Source organism: Vulpes lagopus, chromosome 7 (assembly GCF_018345385.1).
Source record: "Vulpes lagopus strain Blue_001 chromosome 7, ASM1834538v1, whole genome shotgun sequence".
Classification (NCBI taxonomy): Eukaryota; Metazoa; Chordata; class Mammalia; order Carnivora; family Canidae; genus Vulpes; species Vulpes lagopus.
This window is the reverse complement of record NC_054830.1, coordinates 58,547,819-58,566,704: the sequence shown is the minus strand read 5'-3', so window position 1 is coordinate 58,566,704 and position 18,886 is coordinate 58,547,819. Positions and strand designations below refer to the sequence as shown.

Below are 18,886 nucleotides of genomic sequence, written 5' to 3'. Positions count from 1 at the left end.
ACCCCGCGGCTTCCGGCGCCCCGGCCCCCGCCTGCCGGACACGCCCGCGCCGCGCGCCCCACGCCGGCCACAGTCTGCTGCGCCCGCCCGCAGCGGGGCCCGAGGGCGCGACGTCCCCGTCCCGCAGCCGCAGGGGGCACTTGGCCCCATTGTACCGACGGCGAAACTGAGGCTCGCGTCGATCGAGCCGGGGGCCCAGGATCCAGCAGCCGGACCGTGGCGCTTCCCGTCGTGGGTCGCCTCTGCGCTCTGAGGGGCCCTTGGAGGGGGCTCCGAGCACCCCAGCACCCCGGCGCCTCCGGCCTGCCCCCTTCCCGGAAGGCCCTCGGGGACCCCAAGGCCCGCCTGTGCCTGCGGAGACGGCTGCGTGGATCGCCCGTCCCTGTGTCTGTGTTCACGTTGTTCTCGTCTTACAGCTGAAGCGGCGCGGAGACGGACGTTTTGATGTCACACCGCACGACGCTTTCCTTGACCTGGAAATTCGTCTTTCCTTCCTGACTTCCAAAGCACCGAAGACATTTCTGCGGGTCCCCACCAAGGCATCGTGGGCCCCAGGCTCGGTGCTTCCGGTGGCTCAGGTAAGACGGCCCTGCCTCAGTTTACCCAAAGGAAGCTCAGGCGCGCTCTCGGCGGGAGGAGCTTCCAGAAGCTGGCTTTGCCCGTACGTGACACTTCCTTGGAAGACCGCATGGCAGTTCACACATGTCTCATTTTCAGAAAGACCCGGGTGCGAATCCCCGATCTTCCACTTACTGATGACCCACGGCTGGGCACGTCCCTTGATTTCCCAGATCCGCAGTCGTTTCTGCAAAATGAGGATGATGATACCTATCGCCCGTGGGTCCTTGTGAGCATTAAATGAGGTGATATACACAAAGCGCTTGACATACGCGTTTTTATTTATTTTTTATTTATGATAGTCACAGAGAGAGAGAGAGAGAGGCAGAGGGAGAAGCAGGCTCCATGCACCGGGAGCCCGACGTGGGATTCGATCCCGGGTCTCCAGGATCGCGCCCTGGGCCAAAGGCAGGCGCCAAACCGCTGCGCCACCCAGGGATCCCCTAGTTAATTTTTTTTTTTTTAAAGCTGCTGCTTATGTGAAAAGAGACGTATAGACGAAATAGCGAGTGCAGCGCTGCTTGTAAAAGACTAGAGACCAACTCTCACCAAAGAGCTGTTGTAATACATTTTAACCTACCCACACCGTGGAGGGTGTGCAGCAATGAAAGACTGAAGCGCATGTGTGTGTCCTGACATGGAACAGCCTCTAAGAAATACTTCAAGTGAAAAAAAAAAACGAGGGAGAAAAGCAAACAGTCTGCCAAGACTTGTTCAACTATGAAAGGGGCACGAATATGTATATGTGTGTACATGGACATCGAGAGGGGTTTTTCCTGTTGTCCTGAAACTGCTGCTGAAGCCCAGCTCTGAAAACCGAAACGTCCATAAGGAGCCCACTGCCGGTGGTTGGAACTAGCTCTCTCCCAGGAGGACATTTGAGGAGCCATTGTTCGGGAAAGCAGCCCTCCTGCCAACCCCTACCTCCACCCTGCTACTCCCCACCTCTTCTCCATTCCCACCCTCTCTCCCCACAGACAAACCATCACCCCTCATCAGTGGGAAAAATGGAGAGTTGAGAGGGAAGTCAGGTTTTAGGAAAGAACAATGCTCTGGAAAGAGGCTCATCCCTCCCTCTCCCTCTGTGGGGGGTGGTATCCCTTCCTAGGGGCGAGGGATGGGGGCTCCAAGGGATCACCAGTGGAGCTTGGGCGTGCCTATAGGAAGCAGAGGCTGGCAGCCCCCCAGGTACCCATTTGGCCATTGGACTTAACCGATATGCTCTGCCCCATTGTACCCTTGGCAAAGGAAAACACGAGAGCGAGACCACATGGCAGGGGCTTCGGATGGGGAGGGATTGAACCTGCCCCACCAACCCACTCACACCTGGACTCCTCAGTCCCAGATTGGAGGGCAGCCACGAGGTCGTCCTCCCGGGGTGAGGCATAGATGACACGGGCTGGCAGTCAGCTGGAAGAGAAAAGTATGAGGGCTCAGCCGTTCCTGGGGAGATGAGTGGGGGCACTCCGGGCACTGGTGCTTTGTTGTGTCTACTCGTTCTTGTTTCATCTCAACCTATTTATATTTTCATAATTTCTTTTGTAAAAATAGATGTTTTCCATTCTTTTTTTTCCCAAAAGCTAAAAATCTAAAGTTATTTTCAGATCTATCTATTGTGTTTACTTAAACCAAATTAGTTCATCTCCTTGTTGGTCTTAAAGGCTTAATTTTATTGGTTAATTTTGCTCATTTATTTTAGGATTTTTGTTCATAGTCATATCTTGGATAATAGGTTCCCCCCCTCCACTTACCCTTTTTCGTCTAGTGGTTTTGGAGCTGCCACTATACCATAGCCAGATATTAAAATATTGGTATTCCAACTCCTGGGTAATATTGAAGATACAGCAAAACCAACACAATTTATACTCTGAATTTTATTACTGTGTACGTGTGCTACCTAATTAGAGAACCTAATGTATATTTTTAAGATTTTTAAAATTTATTTATTCATGAGAGACACACAGAAAGAGGCAGAGACACAGGGAAGGGGAGAAGCAGGCTCCCGGCAGGGAGCCCAATGTGGGACTTGATTCCAGGACCCGGGGTCACCCCTGAGCTGGAGGCAGACAGTCAACCACTGAGCCACCCAGGGGCCCCAGAATTTAATGTATTTTTAAGTGTAGTTGGTTACTCTCTAGTGATATATAATTCAGTTAAGTAAAAACAAGCAAATAATAAAAAGAAATACTACATCAATCAATATCAATTGATAAACTTCGGAATTTAGCAGATTGACAGAGAAGTAAAAATCGAGTACATAAGACTCGTTAGTTTCTGGATAGGAGAAAGGATTAGATGCAAATTCATAGTAGAAAAAAAGAAAATGATGCATAAATATAAGTATGTGTTCTACTCAATGGTATAGGAAATGTTGTGACCATTAAAATAGCTCCCCCTCCAACATACCCATCCACCTTATGCCAGTCGCCCCAAAATATAATCCTCGGACATCACAGCTTATTAGGGCGTGACTTCTAGAGTCAACAACAACGAAATTACATAAGGTGAAAAGTATGCTTAAAATTTCCCAGGAAAGCTCCGCACTAGAGACTGACTTACCCTCTTAGTTTTCCTCTAGCGTCAGATCTGATAGCCATGGCTCTGGCTGACCACCTGAAGAGGCGGGTGGTTTAGAGCGGGAGGCCGGGTTACCGGAGAAAACCTGCATCTTTGAACTTCAGACTCACACTCTCTGTGGCTAAGTGACCATACTGTGAGCTCTACTAAAAAAATAGCAGATTTACCTCTTTTATCAGAGACAGACTGGTATTTTAAATTTTCTTTATTGCTTTGCTGACCTTTACGTTTCATTGAAATAATGTAAGTTAAAAGCACGTGCGATGTGACACAAGGGTATCGGACTGGTGGTGACTCACCATGGCTCGAATTTGGCAGGTGCTGTCAAGAACTGGGATTTTACCCCAGTTGCAAGCTAAAAATGTGGCCTAACACGGTTTCCTTTTGCTGTTGTTTTTTTTAGTTTTTGTTTTTGCTTTGGGGCCTAACGCAGTTCCCTGGATGGAAGCAGAAGACGTGAAACCCCTGGGTCAGAGACAAAGGACCGTATTGCCCACAACACTGCGTGCAGCCTGAACATCAGCACTTTTGCATCCGTCCTTGGCTGTGTGGACACACAGTGTGTCACAGTAAAGGAACTCCGCGCTTAGGGAAACCAGATCCTTCATGGCGGAGAGTGAGCATTTCTGTCCTTTGCTCTGGAGGGAAACTGTATCATCGAGGGCTGTTTGCTAAACAAACATAGTTGAAAAGTCGAAAAAATAGTGTGGGGCAAACGACGGTCAGTGCCTGTAGTCACAGGCTGTGCGGAAGCCCAACCGTGGAGGGTTGTCTTCCACGGGGGTGAGACTTCATTGCGCACCTGGTGAGCGAGCGAGCGAGGGAGGCAGGGAGTCGAACACCTTCGATGAAAGACTGGTTTTTAGAGGCACCATGACTTCAGCTCCATTTCTAGCAAACATTTTATTGGTTATGGGATCTTAGTCATAGTCCTTAACTTCTCTGAGCCTCAACTACCTAATGGAATAACAAGTATATCCCAACGCAATCGTTGTTTAGACCTTCTGAGAAAGTGTAACTGAAAGTATCAGGCTCAGGATCTGGAATATGGGAAGCCTTCCACAAATGCCCGATCCTTCTAGCCTTCCTTCATCTCTGCCCCATAGACGTGAAGCAGGTGCCAGAGCATTGCGCCCGTCCCCCAAATCGGGAAGCAACGTCCCACCTGTGACACTAGACCAGATTGGAGAAGCAGCATTCAGGGCTGGTGGCTGAAGTGCACCCCTGACCGTGAACCCCAGAACAGGGCCGCTAAGGGGAGCGGAGACCCAGGGGCAGCTTCCTCCCGGTAGGAAGAACAATGCCCAGGTGAGCACAAATTTACCAGGTGAGCAGTTCCTCATCTACCCAGGAATGGAGAAAGCAAGAGGGAGGCTTACAACGAACCCTTCCCCGCCGAAAGTCCTGCTGGAGGAAGGAGGCCCCTGTACCATCCGCCGTGCGCACAGCGAGGCCCAGACGCCGCGGGGAGCATCTCAGCATCTCACAGCCGGCAGGTGCCGAAGGACCCGGGCCAAGGCATCGCGTGTCCTCGGATGAGTTCTGGAGAGTCTCTAATTCGTCATTTCCCTGCCTCCAGAATGAGGAAATCGTGGTGCAGAGACCATGAGGCGAGCCAGTGGCGGGTGCGCCCCCAGCCCCCCGAGGGCCGGTGCTACCTCCAGGGCCAGTACTGCTCCCGCCGCTGCTCCATATAACCCGGGAAAGAAGGGGAACAGCAGCAGCACAACTGTCCCTGCTGGCAGGGCGCTCAGCCGAGGGGAGGGTTTCTGCCCATAATAAGGACAACTGGGGGAGAGGAAGGAGGGGAGGACGGGAAGTGGGCTCTGCAGGCTCCCGGGCCAGAGGGAACTGGGTCCCGGGCAGCCTGGCGGGCCTTCCCTCTCCCGTACCCGCTGCACCACCCCACACACGTCTGGGGACGGGGTGGAGACGGGAGGGAGCCCACCTGTATTTAAGGCCCCTTGTCGTACTCTGAGGTCCCGGCGGCTGGGCTCCACCCCTGCCAGCCCCCTCCTCACGTGCAGCCAGTGGTTTGGGGCCTTTGTGGGCGCCCTGTGTGTCGGACCTCCAAGTCTGCGGATGAGGGAGTGGGAGGCTCGAAGTTCTGCGTCCCCCACTGAGAGCCGTGCGGCCCCTCGCAGGGGCGACACCTGCCCGTTGGCAGGGCGTTCACCACCGGGACCCACTCTTCAGTGACCGGGGCTCGCACTTGGACTCGGCCCCCTCACCCACGGGAGCCCTTCGGGGCCCCCTTCCTGTTTGCTCGGACAAGGGCCCCCGACACCCTTGCAGCCGAGCCTCCGCGTGCAGAAGAGAAGCACAGGGATCCGCCACTTAGCTCATGAGCCGGCGGTGGGGACGCGGCCCGAAGCCACACCTGGACTCCTGGTGCATCCCCGAGACGGGGATCCCGTGGCGCCCGTGAGCTCGGGGGCCCGGGTGGGCGAGCTTCCTCAGCCCCGAGCCTCCGCGGCCACGCTGTAAGGCGGGTGTGGGGGCCCCCGGCTTGCTGGGCTGTTGGGAAGGTTAGAAACGCCCCGAAAATCCCTGGGCACCGTGACCCACCCTGAGGGGTGGCCTGCGTGTCGGTCGCTGGTGGGGGCGGCCCCTGCGGACGTGGGGCGCTGCCTCTGGCTTCTGGGGCGACGGGGCGGCCCCTTCCTGCGGGTCCCCAGCGCAGGTGACGGCCTGGTCACGCTAGGGGCCCAGGCACAGGGTCTATGACTCGAGTTTGAGAGCAGATGACGTCACTTTAATGAATTGTTCTGCTTAATGGTGTTCATCTCCCGTCCTTCCCCGTGCCGGAGACTCTTCGCACGGAGACATCGGAGCGGAGGCAAAGCAGAGGGAGCGTGGCCGAGGAAATCCCGCCTCCATCTGCTTCTGCCTTTACAGGGTCAGCGTCTGACCTGCGTCACCCGGCGCCGAGGACGGAAGGTACCGTTTCTGCTGGATTCCGTTTGCACCTGACACAGGTGGGTACCGGGTGTAAACACAGAAACAACAAACAACCTGCCTCATCCGTGAATGAACAGGGCGGCGGGCTGCACGACGGGACGCCGCCTTCGAGCCACCTTTGCTTTAGGACAACAGCCGGTCACCAGTAACCGCGTCCTGCCTCCCGATTCCTAGGATTCCTAGTCTACGCGGGTGTCGGGAGGAGGCCGCCGACCGAGCGTTTCGGACGCGCTCCAGCAGAGGGAGTAACAGGCTCACACCAGGCCAGCTCCAGCCACTCCGGGCCTCGAGGGCCCCCTCGTGTTGCTCACAGGGTCGGGTTTGCAGCGGTTTGTGCCCGGCTCTGCTCTAGTCCCTCCTCCTTTCCGAACTCGAGGAAGTGGGGGTGCTCCTGCAGTCTTGCAGCTCGGGTTAAGATCCTGCTCCATCATTTGCTGAGGCCTTGGCAGTGGCACTGGTGACTGCGAACTCCTCCCCGAGGCTGGGGAGCCACAGAAACACAGGCTCCTGGTGCAAGAAGGGAGGCCTCAAGATGGGCCAGCAGAATCCCCACATTTCACAGAGGGGGAAACTGAGGCTCAGCCTAGACCAGAACCCGGGTCTCTGGGCACGTGAGCCCGTGCTCCCTCTGCTGTGCCCACCCGCCCCTGCAAATACGCGTAAACCTTCAGAGCATTCGTGGCGAACAAATGAAGGCAAGTCGGCGAATGGAACCCCGAGTGTGCGCCTCTGGGGAGCCCGGGCCATGGCCGCAGCCAGACGCACCGGGTGGTCGCGGGGCCATGGTGCCCACTCCCCTCGCAGGGGGGACAGCCGTCTTGGGCGTGGGTCACAGGCCCGTTGGAGGGGGTCAGGAGGATGGCTCGGCCCGGGCCACGCAGGCCCCACGCGATGATGGCTCTCGGCGTGGCCTGGAGGCTTCCCAGGTCGCGGTTCTCCCCTGCGGGTGGGGAGGTCCTGAGGTGTGGGCGGCTTGGCTTATGGGATCCAGCCCATCAGGCCCCCGGCAGGGCCCCGGGGTCCTTCAGCCGGTGGGGGTCGGGGCCTGTGCAGCGGGGAGCCTGCCTCTCCCCTCCCTCTGCCCCCCACTCGGTCGCGCCCTGTCTGGCGCTCGCTCACTCTCATTCCCAAATAAATGAGACCTTAAAGAAAGGGAAAAGCGGGAATCCCTGGGTGGCTCAGCGGTTTGGCGCCTGCCTTTGGCCCAGGGCGCGATCCTGGAGTCCCGGGATCGAGTCCCACGTCGGGCTCCCGGCATGGAGCCTGCTTCTCCCTCCTCCTTTGTCTCTGCCTCTCTCTCTCTCTCTATGTCTATCATAAATAAATAAATAAATCTTAAAAAAAAAAAAAAAAAAGAAAGGGAAAAGCCCTCCGCCGAGGTCCTGACTCATGGCAATGACGTAAAACACACGGAGCCTGGTGGGGACTGCCACCGCACGCCCCCCGTGAGGTAGAGGGTGACCATGTCTAAAAGCAGAGCTTTTCTACACCCTGCCATTGCCGCGCACTGGGGGGACCCCATCTGTGCCCTAAACTTGCTGCAGGGTCTGCACCTGCGGAGGAGGGAGTGATGGCACCGAGGGGATCCAGCCAACCCCTGCCAGGAGGGCACATGCTTCCGCAGATGTTCCTACAGCTGCCCTAACAAAGTGCCACAAACCAAGGAGTCTAAACCCACAGGAATGTGTTCGCCCACGGTTCTGGGCATTAGAAACCCGAAATCAAGATGTTGACGGGCCGCACCCTCTGACAGTGGGTTGAGCCTTCCTGGCTGCTCCTTGGCTGGGAGCCGCACCTTCCACTCTCTGGCCGTCATCAGCCACATGCTGTTCTCCCTCCGGGCTCTCCGTGTCCCTTTTCTTTCTCTTCTTATAAGGACACGGTTCCTGTTGGATTAAGGGCCACTTGGCGGCAGAGCATGACCTCGTCTTAGTAGCATCTGCAAAGACTGTTTCCAAATAAGATCAAATTCGCAGGTACCCCAGGCTAGGACTTCAGCCTTCCTTGTGTGGGAACACAGCTCAACCCACAACACTTATTAAAAGCTTTTTAAAAACTCTGATGTTTTATGAGGTCTTGCAACTTCTTAATATGCGTAATTTACATAGAGACATACTGACATAATTATAAGGGATCTTATTTCATCCGCTCGTATAAAATTAATGTAATATTGATTATTATAAATATATGAACTCAAAACCTATTAAGTTATTAAATTATTCAAATTAATTTTTATTATTTGTTAACTATTAGAATAGTTAATTTTAAAAAAATGAGTCAAACAAAACATTTCTGTGGACCTGAAAGGCGCTTGGGCTATCGCTTTCCAGCCCTTGGTCTCATGAACTGTGTGACTCCCCTGTTTTAAGCTGACCCGGAGCAGACCTTCTCCGCCCGTCTTCCTGCCTACGTGGCTCCTCCAGGAGCAGGCCCCATCTTTCCCACTCCCCACCCCAACAACCTGCCCCAGTTCTCTCTGCTGCTCCTCGTTCAGGGCCCCACTTAAAAGCCACTTCCCCTCTGAAAGCGGCAGACCCAGGAGGGTCCTCCCACGGGGGTTCTGCGGTCCCTGCTTCTGCATTTGTAGCACGTCTTCCAGTTTCCTGATGCGGCAGCGGAGCTTACAGGGTTAGCGGCCTCTCCGCAGGGCTAGGAGCTCCTGAAGTCTGGAAGTTACCTTGGTCCTTGTGACAAAAGTTCTTGGCTTGAGCAAACTTCAGCCCCTGAACCTTCTCCTAGACCCGTCTGTGCATTTCCATATAAAATCCAGTCTTAGCAAGAACCCTGCTGGGTCATTTTAGCAGGAGGCCCCAAGTCTGATGCCTGATGACCCTCACTGTCTGATCAGGGTCCTCATCCTCCACCATCCGTCAAGCGATGTCCGAATACCGGGCCTGTCTTCAGTCAAAATCCCATTAGGTCAGCGTAGCCAGGACTCTCCACGCCTGATGCTTCCTCTCAGTGCTTTTCCATCCCCTGACCCCGTACCTCTTGCCCCTACAGATTCCCACCAGCCCATGCTGTGCTTGGTGCTGAGCCCGTCTCTGCCCCCCTGTAAAATCCCATCGCAGGCCCTGCACCGAACACCATTGCCCAGAATAAAGCCTGCCTTACCATCCTCAACAAGTGTCACTGAATATTTTTGTCATGAACAGCTGCCCGTGACGAATATCACAGACTGGGCGGCTTGCACAGCAGAAATTTGTTTTCTCACAATTCTGGAGGCCAGAAGTCCGAGATCAAGGTGTCAGGGGGTCGGCTTCTTCTGAGGCCTCTCTCCTAGGCTCATAGACGCCCGCCTTCACGTGTTCCCCCTGTGTGTCTCTGTCCCAAATGTCCTCTGCCTGTAAGGACACTAGTCATGTTGGATTAGAGTCCTTCCCGATGACCTCATTTCCTTAATAACGTCCTCCAGACCTGATCTCCAAACACAGCCCTATTCTAGGGTGCTGAGGTTAGGACGTTCAGCATCTGAATTGGGACTGGGAAGCAATTCAGCCCGTGACTGTCATTTAAAGTAAATGTTTAATAACCCAAATAATATAGAAGTGTATCATCATCATTACTAGTACTACAACCTCAGACGATACAGGTGAAGCTACGGTCCCGTTTCCCTACCTCACTCCACCTGATTGTCAACACTGCCACTGAATCTATTTCTTTTCTTTTCTTTTTAAAAATATTTTATTTATTTATTCAGGAGCGACCCAGAGAGAGGCAGAGGCACAGGCAGAGGGAGAAGCAGGCTCCCTGCGGGGAGCCCGAGGTGGGACTCGATCCCAGGACCCCGGGGTCACTCCTGGAGCCCAAGACAGATGCTGCACCACTGAGCCCCCCCCCTCCCCCGGGCGTCCCTCAGTTTTACTTCCTTGACGTTTCTGAGAATCCAGAGAGCACTTCCATCTCCACCAGACCAGCCTCCGTGGCTCTTTCCTGCGGCCAGGCGGCTGTTCTGCGGCTGTTTCCGCCGCGGTTCCCTCTGTTCTTCTTTGCCTAAGACAAAGGCTGCTGGGTGGAGGAACTTTGCCGGGGGGTGGGGGGGGTGGAGGGTGGGGGGGTGGCGCTGGGCGGACGGCGGGGCCCTGCCCGCAGCGTTTGCCAGACTTTGGCGAAGGCGGTTGCACACGAAGGCCTTAAGCTGAAGCTCCGTGAGCTCGGGGAGGTGGGGGGGGGGCGCACACAGGCCGCAGGGAGTCCGCACTGGCTTCCCTGTCCCTGTCCCCGGCCTCCGCTTGCGCACACGGGCATCTACTCTCTCTCAAATTAATAAATTAGTTGGAAAAAAAAATAACGGAAGCACATTGTGAGATAGTTCATCTATTTTCTGATTACTTTCAGGAAAGCCTCACGTCGCATGCAACATCCTGCAGAAGCTCTCGACGGGCGCCGTCCCCCTCTCTACCGGGGAGGCAGTGGGCAGCAGCGCTCAGCTTGGGCTCAGGCACACTGTTCCGTTTTCCTTGTATTTATTTTTATTGAAATGATGTTAATTCCCCATTGCCAAAGCCGTAGAAATGTCCTTGTCATTAAAAATGAGTAGACTTACAGAAAAATAGTAAGTATACAGTGTAGGTAGCTCATTGAAATGGCAAAATTGTGCAACCTGGGGCCTCCAGGCTGGGGAACACCGCTCATAATAAAGAGGAACTTAGGACTGGATGCCAGACCCACTGCCTGGCCGGCCGCCCCTGCCCCCCAGGGAGGGAGAGCGGGGCCAGCTCCAGCCCTGAGAGAGAACCGTTGGCGTCACAATACTCCAGACCCATGGGGGCCCAGGCTTTTCTTTGCGCTGCCTTGTTATCCCAAAGGCTCCATTTCAACGGGGATCTCCATCTCTCTTCCCGTAACAAAAGTCTCCTAACGCTGTTCCCCTTCAAACAAAAAAAGTGCGGCAGGTGGCTCTTCGATGGCGGTTCATCACTGAAGGCCTGCAGGTGTCGTCCGAGTAGCCTGGCTCCCCCCGCCTGGCCCCAGGTGGGGCAGTGCTACCCCCAGTTCTCGTGGGCTGGTCTTCGTGGGCTGGCACCCGAGGCCCAGGGTAGAGGAGAAGCTCGTGGGGCCGCACCGCGGGATGCGGGAGGCCCAGTGCTGGAACCATCCCTCACTTGCTCCAAGGCCTTGCTGCTCCCCTCCTCTCCCCTGGCTGGTTTTCCCATCAGTGGTAGGAGGGAAGCAGCGTCCCTCCCAGGGCTGATCGCTGTCGGCTGTGGCTTGAGGCTCAATTAATTGACCAGCTCACGATCAAAGAAGCTCAAGGAGCCAGCACCGAGGCCCCGACCTCCGGCCCGACCACCGTCCCCCAAGATATTCTTCACAAACATTTTTGTGTTCATCCTTCTAGGCTTTCTCTAAAAATATAAAGACGTGTATCCTTATAATGAGGAGACGATCAGACTAGAAATACTGTTATAATTTTTTAAAAGGCAATATTGTGACTCTCATACAAATATAAAACAAACACTTATCAAAGATTGTATTTAACTCAATAATTAATGAAAGAACCAGAAATAAACTAAAACCAGTTCAAAGGAGAATCAGATACGTCTAGGTCTAGATCTACATATAAATTTGCTATTAGATGTAAAGTTGGTTTTTATCTTTAGGGCAATAAAGTGGTGTTTGGAGTCATCTCCTAAATTGCATATTTACAGGACAAGATCAACTTGTATTTCCGTGGACAAGGACACCTTGTATCACATCACTTCTCCGTGACTTAACAGGGTTCGGAAACAGTCCCCGGCAGAGTCCGGTGACCCCCACAGATAGCACCCCGCCCCGTATCACTGAACGAATGCTCTGCAATCCTTCAAAATTTTCACCCAAACATACGTTATGGGTATAATAGCTCGTATTTGGGGGTGCTCACTACGTGCCACACACGGTTGTAGGCGCTTTATGAGTCTTATCTCATGTAACCCTCACGACAAGACCGTGAGGAGAGTCTGCGGTCGCTCCGTCTGTACGGATGAGAAAACTGAGATACAGGGGGGCGAGGCAGTTCGCACAGTGTCACACCGCTGGGAAGGGGGGCCAGAATTCACAGCCCTGTTGAGAACTAGGAGTTCAACCAAGTACATTTTGAAGATCTAATTAGCTTTATGAATCGGCTCGTGAGTCGGGCAACATCCCATCCAGCATCCGGGGGAGCCCTGAAGGGCTACAGAAAGGGAAAGTTTTTTTTTTTAGTTTTTATTTATTTATTTATTTATTTATTTATTTATTTATTTATTCATGAGACACACACACACAGAGAGAGAGAGAGAGAGAGAGAGAGAGAGAGGCAGAGACACAGGCAGAGGGAGAAGCAGGCTCCACGCAGGAGCCCAATGCAGGACTCAATCCCGGGATCCCGGGGTGACGCCCTGGGCTGAAGGCAGATGCTCAACTGCTGAGCCCCCCAGGGATCCCCAAGGGAAAGGTTTTTAGGGCAGGGCTAGGAAATCATGAACAGAAGAAAAGATTATTTGGGGTGAGGCCAACTTCCTTTGGGGACAAAGGGCCTTGTTAGGTGGGTTACCTCATTTCCTCGGGGGCATGAGGGCCCACGCGTCCGACCACCTTGCTGGTGCCGACCACAAGATTCCCGGGGACCAGTCAGGACTGTGGCTGGGGGGTCAGACTGCACCGGGTGGGTACTAAGCCCCAGCTGGTGACATGGCCTGGCATGACTGACTCTATTCTGGGCACGCGGCTTTGCTTTTTTTAACACCCCTATTTCGACATCATCTCGCCATTTATCTGACTTTTGATTGATGGACATTTGGGTTGTTTCCGGGGTTTTTTTGTCAATGATGAACACTTCAGTGAACATCTTTATCTCCTTCTCTACTTTTGAGAATTCCTCCAAGTGGAATAGCTGGGTTCAAGAATATGTGCATTTTACATTTGATAAATGTGGCCAAATTGCCCTCCAAAAAGTGGAATCAATTTACACTCCCATTAGCAGCCAGCTTAGGAGAGCTTATTTCCCTACATCTTTGCCAACAGTGAGCAAGTACATCAATCTTTTCAGTATTCGCCTGTCGCATAGATGTAAGAAAAAAAAAAAAAAACATTTCTTGGTGTTATTTTAATTTACATTTTTTTTAAGGCAAGACTTCTTCAGGACTCTTGTAGACGGGCAGTTATCCGTGGCGGAGATCACTCTGGACCCTCTCTTTGCCCCCATCGGAGAGCCTGGAACTCAGAGCCAGGTGCCCAGTGAGGACCTGTCCGAGGCCCCTGTGGGTCAGGGGCGGACCTGGGTGCTCCTCGGGGCTTTCTGACGTCCTCAGGAGTCAGTGAAGCCTTTCTTAGGAGCCGGTGTTGTTTGCAGCTGGATACGGGTGGGGATGGTGGGGCCCCGTCAGGAGTAAGCCCTTTGGATTAATCAATCAATGGAGATGATATCGTTAGCTAGGCCATTTGAGAAAAAGAAAACTGGGGCAGCCCGGGTGGCTCGGCGGTTGAGCGCCCACCTTCAGCCCAGGCCGTGACCCTGGGGTCCCGGGATCGAGTCCCGCATCCGGCTCCCTGCATGGAACCTGCTTCTCCCTCTGCCTGTGTCTCTGCCTCTCTCTCTGGGTCTCTCATGAATAAATAAATAAAATCTTAAAAAAAAAAAAAAAGAAAGTAAAAAGAAAACTGGTTTCCTACCTTGTAACCAATGAAACAAACACTGAACTGTCCCGGGTCCTGGGATGGAGGTCCACCCCCCCCACCCCCCCACCCCGTCTCTGCTCAGCAGGGAGCCTGCTTCTCGTTCTTGCTCCCCCTCTGCGCTCCCTGTGCTGGCACTCTCTCTGGGAAATAAATAAATAAATAAATGGTAAAATCAATAAATAAGCAGACTATAAGAAAAATGTAAGTAAATTAGTTCTATGATTGATTCCTTTTTTAGTTCTATGGTTTATAAAACAAATCATAGAGAAAGTTTTGACAGACTTGACCGCTAAATGCTTTAAAACATCTACGGGACAAAACCAACAACAAACCACCGCAAATGAGTTTGAAAGAGAAAGGGGGACGGGGTGGCCTGGGGGGCTCAGCGGTTGGGCGGCCCTGGGTCCCGGGATCGAGTCCCGCACGGGGTCCCTGCTCAGCGGGGCGTCTGCTTCCCCTCCCTCCGCCGCGCTCTGCTGTCTCTCACTTACTCTTTTTCAAATAAATGAATAAATAAATAAACAAAAGGAGAATTTACCCGGGGTCCCACTTTCTTAGACGATCCAAAGAGCCCCGTCGGACACCCCCGGGCGATCACCAGCCGCCGGGCCCGTTCAAAGGCTGAAGGAGGTGACGCAAAGGCGGCGCAGAGGCGTTGTCCTCAGGGGCCTGGTCGTCGGGCTGTCGTGGTCCTTCTGGCTTCCAGCCACGCGGCCAAAGCCTGTGGAACCGCGTCCGAGGCAAGCCTGGCGCTCGCGGGTCGCTTGGCAGGACGTGGCCCTCGGCTCCCCATTTGTAGAAGGCGGAGAGTGATGCCCACGTCGCAGGGTCTGCGAGGGGTCAGTGGGGCGCCGCTGGGCTCCCGCCAAGCCTGCGCTGCCAAGACCAGTTTAGACGCGTGTTCCCTTTCCCTCCCGTCTCCGAGAACCCACGGAGATTCGCTGGACTCTTCATTCAGTCGTTCATTCGGCCGGTGGCTCGGTCAACAGCGTGTATGTCACCCCCGTGTGGGCTGGGCGCGCGCGGGCGCAGAGAGCGGCGTGGCCGTGGGAGAAGCAGGCTCTGTCCTCTTGGAGTTTGGAGTCTAAGGACGACGCTGGACACGCAACAGGTAACTTCACAAAACGGAATCGTTCCCCCCTGGCCGAGGCAGGGCTGCGGACACGTGGGGCCCGGGTGCAGTAGGAGCCTGGGAGCGTCCAGGAAGGGCCTCCCGGGGGTCTGAAGGGCAGAGGGTGCCCCGAGGCTGCGAGGCCGAGCAAGGGGGCGAGGCTTGAGGGCCCGGGGTGTCATCTGCCAGCCCCAGTGCCCCCCGGTGGGCCCGGGCGCCCTCTGGCCAGGAGCACAGCGCCGCTGGCCGTCGGGTGGATGCGCCCAGAGACCCAGGGCACCTGCTGTCCCCGGCCGCTGCCAGGCCACACTGACATCTGTCCCTGTAGTCACCGCCCTCGTGTCCTCCTCCTCCTCGTCTCCTCCTACCTACAGGTAGCTCCTCTTTGGAAGAGAAGGTGTCTTTGTCTTCCCTCCGTCCCCAGCTCCTAGCACAGCCCTCGCACCTGTGAGCCACTGCCCAGCGCACGTTTGCTGAAGGCCTAAGAAGGGATGCCTTGCAGGTTGCGTCATTTCAGCTTAGGTCCTATTAACCCCCAATACCACCTACCGGGTTTTTTTTAAAGACTTTATTTATTCACGAGAGACACACAGTGAGAGGCAGAGACACAGGCAGAGGGAGAAGCGGGCTCCCTGCAGGGAGCCTGATGCGGGACTCGATCCCGGGACCCCAGGGTCACGGCCTGAGCCGAAGGCAGACGCTCCACCCCGAGCCCCCCGGGGGCCCCACTAGCTGTGTTTCATTGGGCACCCACTGTGTGCCAGAAGCATGCCTGAGGTTATCTCGTTAAATTGTTTTTTAGAGATTGTTATTATTTTGCCTCCACTTTTCCATCAGCTTTATATTTTAAGAAATTCAAATAAACAGAAAAGTTGGAAGAACTGAGCAATAAACACCCACACGCCCTTCACACAGGTGCACTAACTTTGCCATCGTTGCTTTCTCTCTGTGTGCAGGCATGTACACGCACATGCACACACCCTCATTCCCTTAACCATTTAAGCTGCTGTTGTGAAAACGCTTCACCCTGAAATCCCAAGCACACGTCTCCTAAGAACAAAAACCCTTCTCTACACAATTACGATGTCATTGTCACACCCAACAGATATAAGGTTGATAAAATAATGCCCGAAGATAGCGCGTGTTTGAATTTCTCCTGATGGCATGATCAGGAGATGATCATGGTCTCGTTGGTCTCCATTCACCTGGAACAGTTTTCCCCACTTTGTGTGTGTGTGTGTGTGTGTGTGTGTGTGTGTGTCTTTCATGTCACTGGCAGTTTTGGAGTCTAGGACAGTTGTTTTATAAAACATCCCCCGATTTGGGCTTCTCTAGTGTCTCTCCATTGTTCGATCAGGTTTTACATCTTTGGGCAAAAGTGTTATTCAGGTGATGCCGTGTTTTTCTAGCACCAGCACCTCAGAAGATAAGTGTCAGTGTGGCTGATGCTAAAGCCGGTCACTTGGATGAGATAATGGGACATAGATCTCTGCCCCTTTGTGAGCTCCTAAGTGGCAGGACCTCGAGGATCCAGCATCTGGTCCTTCACCCCGGGGCCTGACACTCAGCTCCTGAAACTCTCGTGATTTCCCGGGTGACAGGAGTGTCTTTTGTTCCAGGGATGCCCCTTCAGGTGGGGCCCCCCCGGTGGCTCTTGGACGAGGGCTGGTCATCTGAAGACGATGCCACGGTCAGGAGTGTGGCGCTTCCAGCCCGGCCTCTCATCCTCTCGAGGAGACAGAGGGGCTGACGGGGAAGTTGATGATCGATGGTGCCTGCATAAGGGAGCCCCCCTAAACCCCCGGAGAGCGGGGCTCGGCGGGCTCCCAGGTTGGGGAGCACCTCCACACATGGAGGACGCCGCACCCCGCGCCCAGTGACAGGTGCGCCTGTGCCCAGGGCCTTCCAGGGCTCAGCCTCTGTCTCCGCCTGGTTGCCCATCTGTACCCTTCATCACAGCCTCCCGTAAACCCATCAGCACAAATGTTTCCTCCAGGTCTTCCAGCGCGCTAGCAAGTTGACCAAAACGGAGGATGGGGTGGTGGGGACCTCCAGTTTGTGGCCAACCTGGACAGACGTAACCTTCTACCTGCGAGGGGCGTCCGAAATAGGGCGGAAGCGGTCTTGTGGGACTGAGCCCCAGCCTGTGGGATCTAATGCTCCAGGGAGATAGTGTTAGAATCAAGTTAAACTGTAGGATACCCGGGATCCCTGGGTGGCTCAGGCGGTTTAGTGCTGCCTTCAGCCCGGGGCCTGGCCCTGGAGACCTGGGATCGAGTCCCACATCTCTCGCTCTCTCATGAATAAATAAATAAATCATCTTAAAAAAAAAATGTAGGATACCCTACTGGTGGTACACAGAATTTCTGGTGTGAAAACCCCACACACATCTGGTGCCAGAAGTGAAGTGTTCTGTATGAGTCAGAAAGGGGACACACGGGACCGAGCTGCGTTTCTCTTACAGAACTTGGTTCAAGTTGTGTGCACCAGATGGTCTTCACAATAAAGGTACATTTTTTTCTTTTGTAATTTTAAAAAATATTTTATTTATTCATGAGAGACCCAGAGAGAGGCAGAGACACAGGCAGAGGGAGAAGCAGGCTCCATGCAGGGAGCCCGATGTGGGACTCGACCCCGGGTCTCCAGGATCACGCCCTGGACCAAAGGCAGGTGCTAAACCGCTGAGCCACCCAGGATCCCCCTCTTTTGTAATTTTTAAAAAGATTTTATTTCTTTATTCATGAGAGACCCAGAGAGAGGCAGAGACCCAGGTTGAGGGAGAAGCAGGCTCCCTGCAGGGAATCCGAAGCGGGACTCGATCCCGGGACCCCCCCACCCCAGGGTCATGCCCTGGGCCGAAGGTGGACACTCAACTGCTGAGCCCCCAGGTGGCCCTTCTTTTGTGATTAATAAGTGATTTCCAGGGAGATACTTTAAGACTATGTGAATATTCCATTCCCCAACAATTTTTCACCAATGGCTTTCAGATCCACGAATGATCTAGTACTGTGGTGATTGCAAAGTGATGATTTTCTAATTTCTTTCACATTTATTAGCTGACCGTCTTCTATAGAGTAGAGCACTCTCCAAGCACATGGGGAGAGCTTCTTTCTTCTTTCCTCTTTTTTTTTGATCAGGGTAGCGTTATACACCCTCGGATTACACGTTTATTTAACGTAGAGCAATCCTTTATCACCATTATTCATTTTGATGTTCAAATTGTCCCCGATTTGACCCGTGGGAATGCTTCGAGCCAGCTCCTGGGTGGCGCTTCGACGGGTCTCCAGGAGCTTTTAGCACTTTGCTTTCTGGCACAACAAAATATTCTAGGTTTACTTTTCCCCTATTTTAAATAGGAGAAAAAGGAGGCCCAGAGAGAGGAAGTGGCTCGCCGCCTCACAGGACCACAGGACGTGTGAGATCCTAATCAAGCTCAGGACTCTGAGTCCTAAAGTCCTAGGGAAGCGTGACCCTGATAGGCCAGCGGTTCCTATAGAACAGGAGAGACCTTATCAGGACACGTGGATGTTCCCAAAGCCGGCTGAGCCTGGCTTGCCTAAGAAGATGAAAACATTTGCGTTATACCTTTGAGCTTAGACGCTTAGCAACGTATCCGAAGGCCATTTTATTTATTGAGGAAGTTATAAGTCGGGGGATAAGAACATAGGTTTTGCAATCAGGGAGAACCGAGTTTTCCTTTAAAACTCAGATTCTGCTCTTGTGTTTGTCTTTGGGCAAATAACTTCCCCTTGCTGAATCCCAGGCTCTTCCACCTGTAAAATGGGTTCGTTCCTATAACCTGCTTAGTCTAGTGTCTGACACGTGTTCAGTAAATAAGAGCTGGCTTCCCCGGCGATGCTGCTGTTATTATTATTAAAATCTCAGAAAATTCTGCTATTTGGTGGATTAGGTGACAGAAAAAAGCAGTGGAGTTGGATTTGGATTCTGAAGATCCTGCTCCAGGCCTATGACCTTGGA

The 18,886-nt window shown here is 53.6% G+C and overlaps 1 long non-coding RNA gene across 1 annotated transcript; it reads left to right on the top strand.

Annotated features, from left to right (window-relative positions):
- Positions 1 to 88: 88 nt before the first annotated feature.
- On the top strand, positions 89 to 877 carry LOC121494677. The gene is made up of 2 exons (XR_005988844.1): positions 89 to 578; positions 718 to 877. It is a non-coding gene; the product is annotated as an uncharacterized LOC121494677 (long non-coding RNA).
- The last annotated feature ends 18,009 nt before the right edge of the window (positions 878 to 18,886 follow it).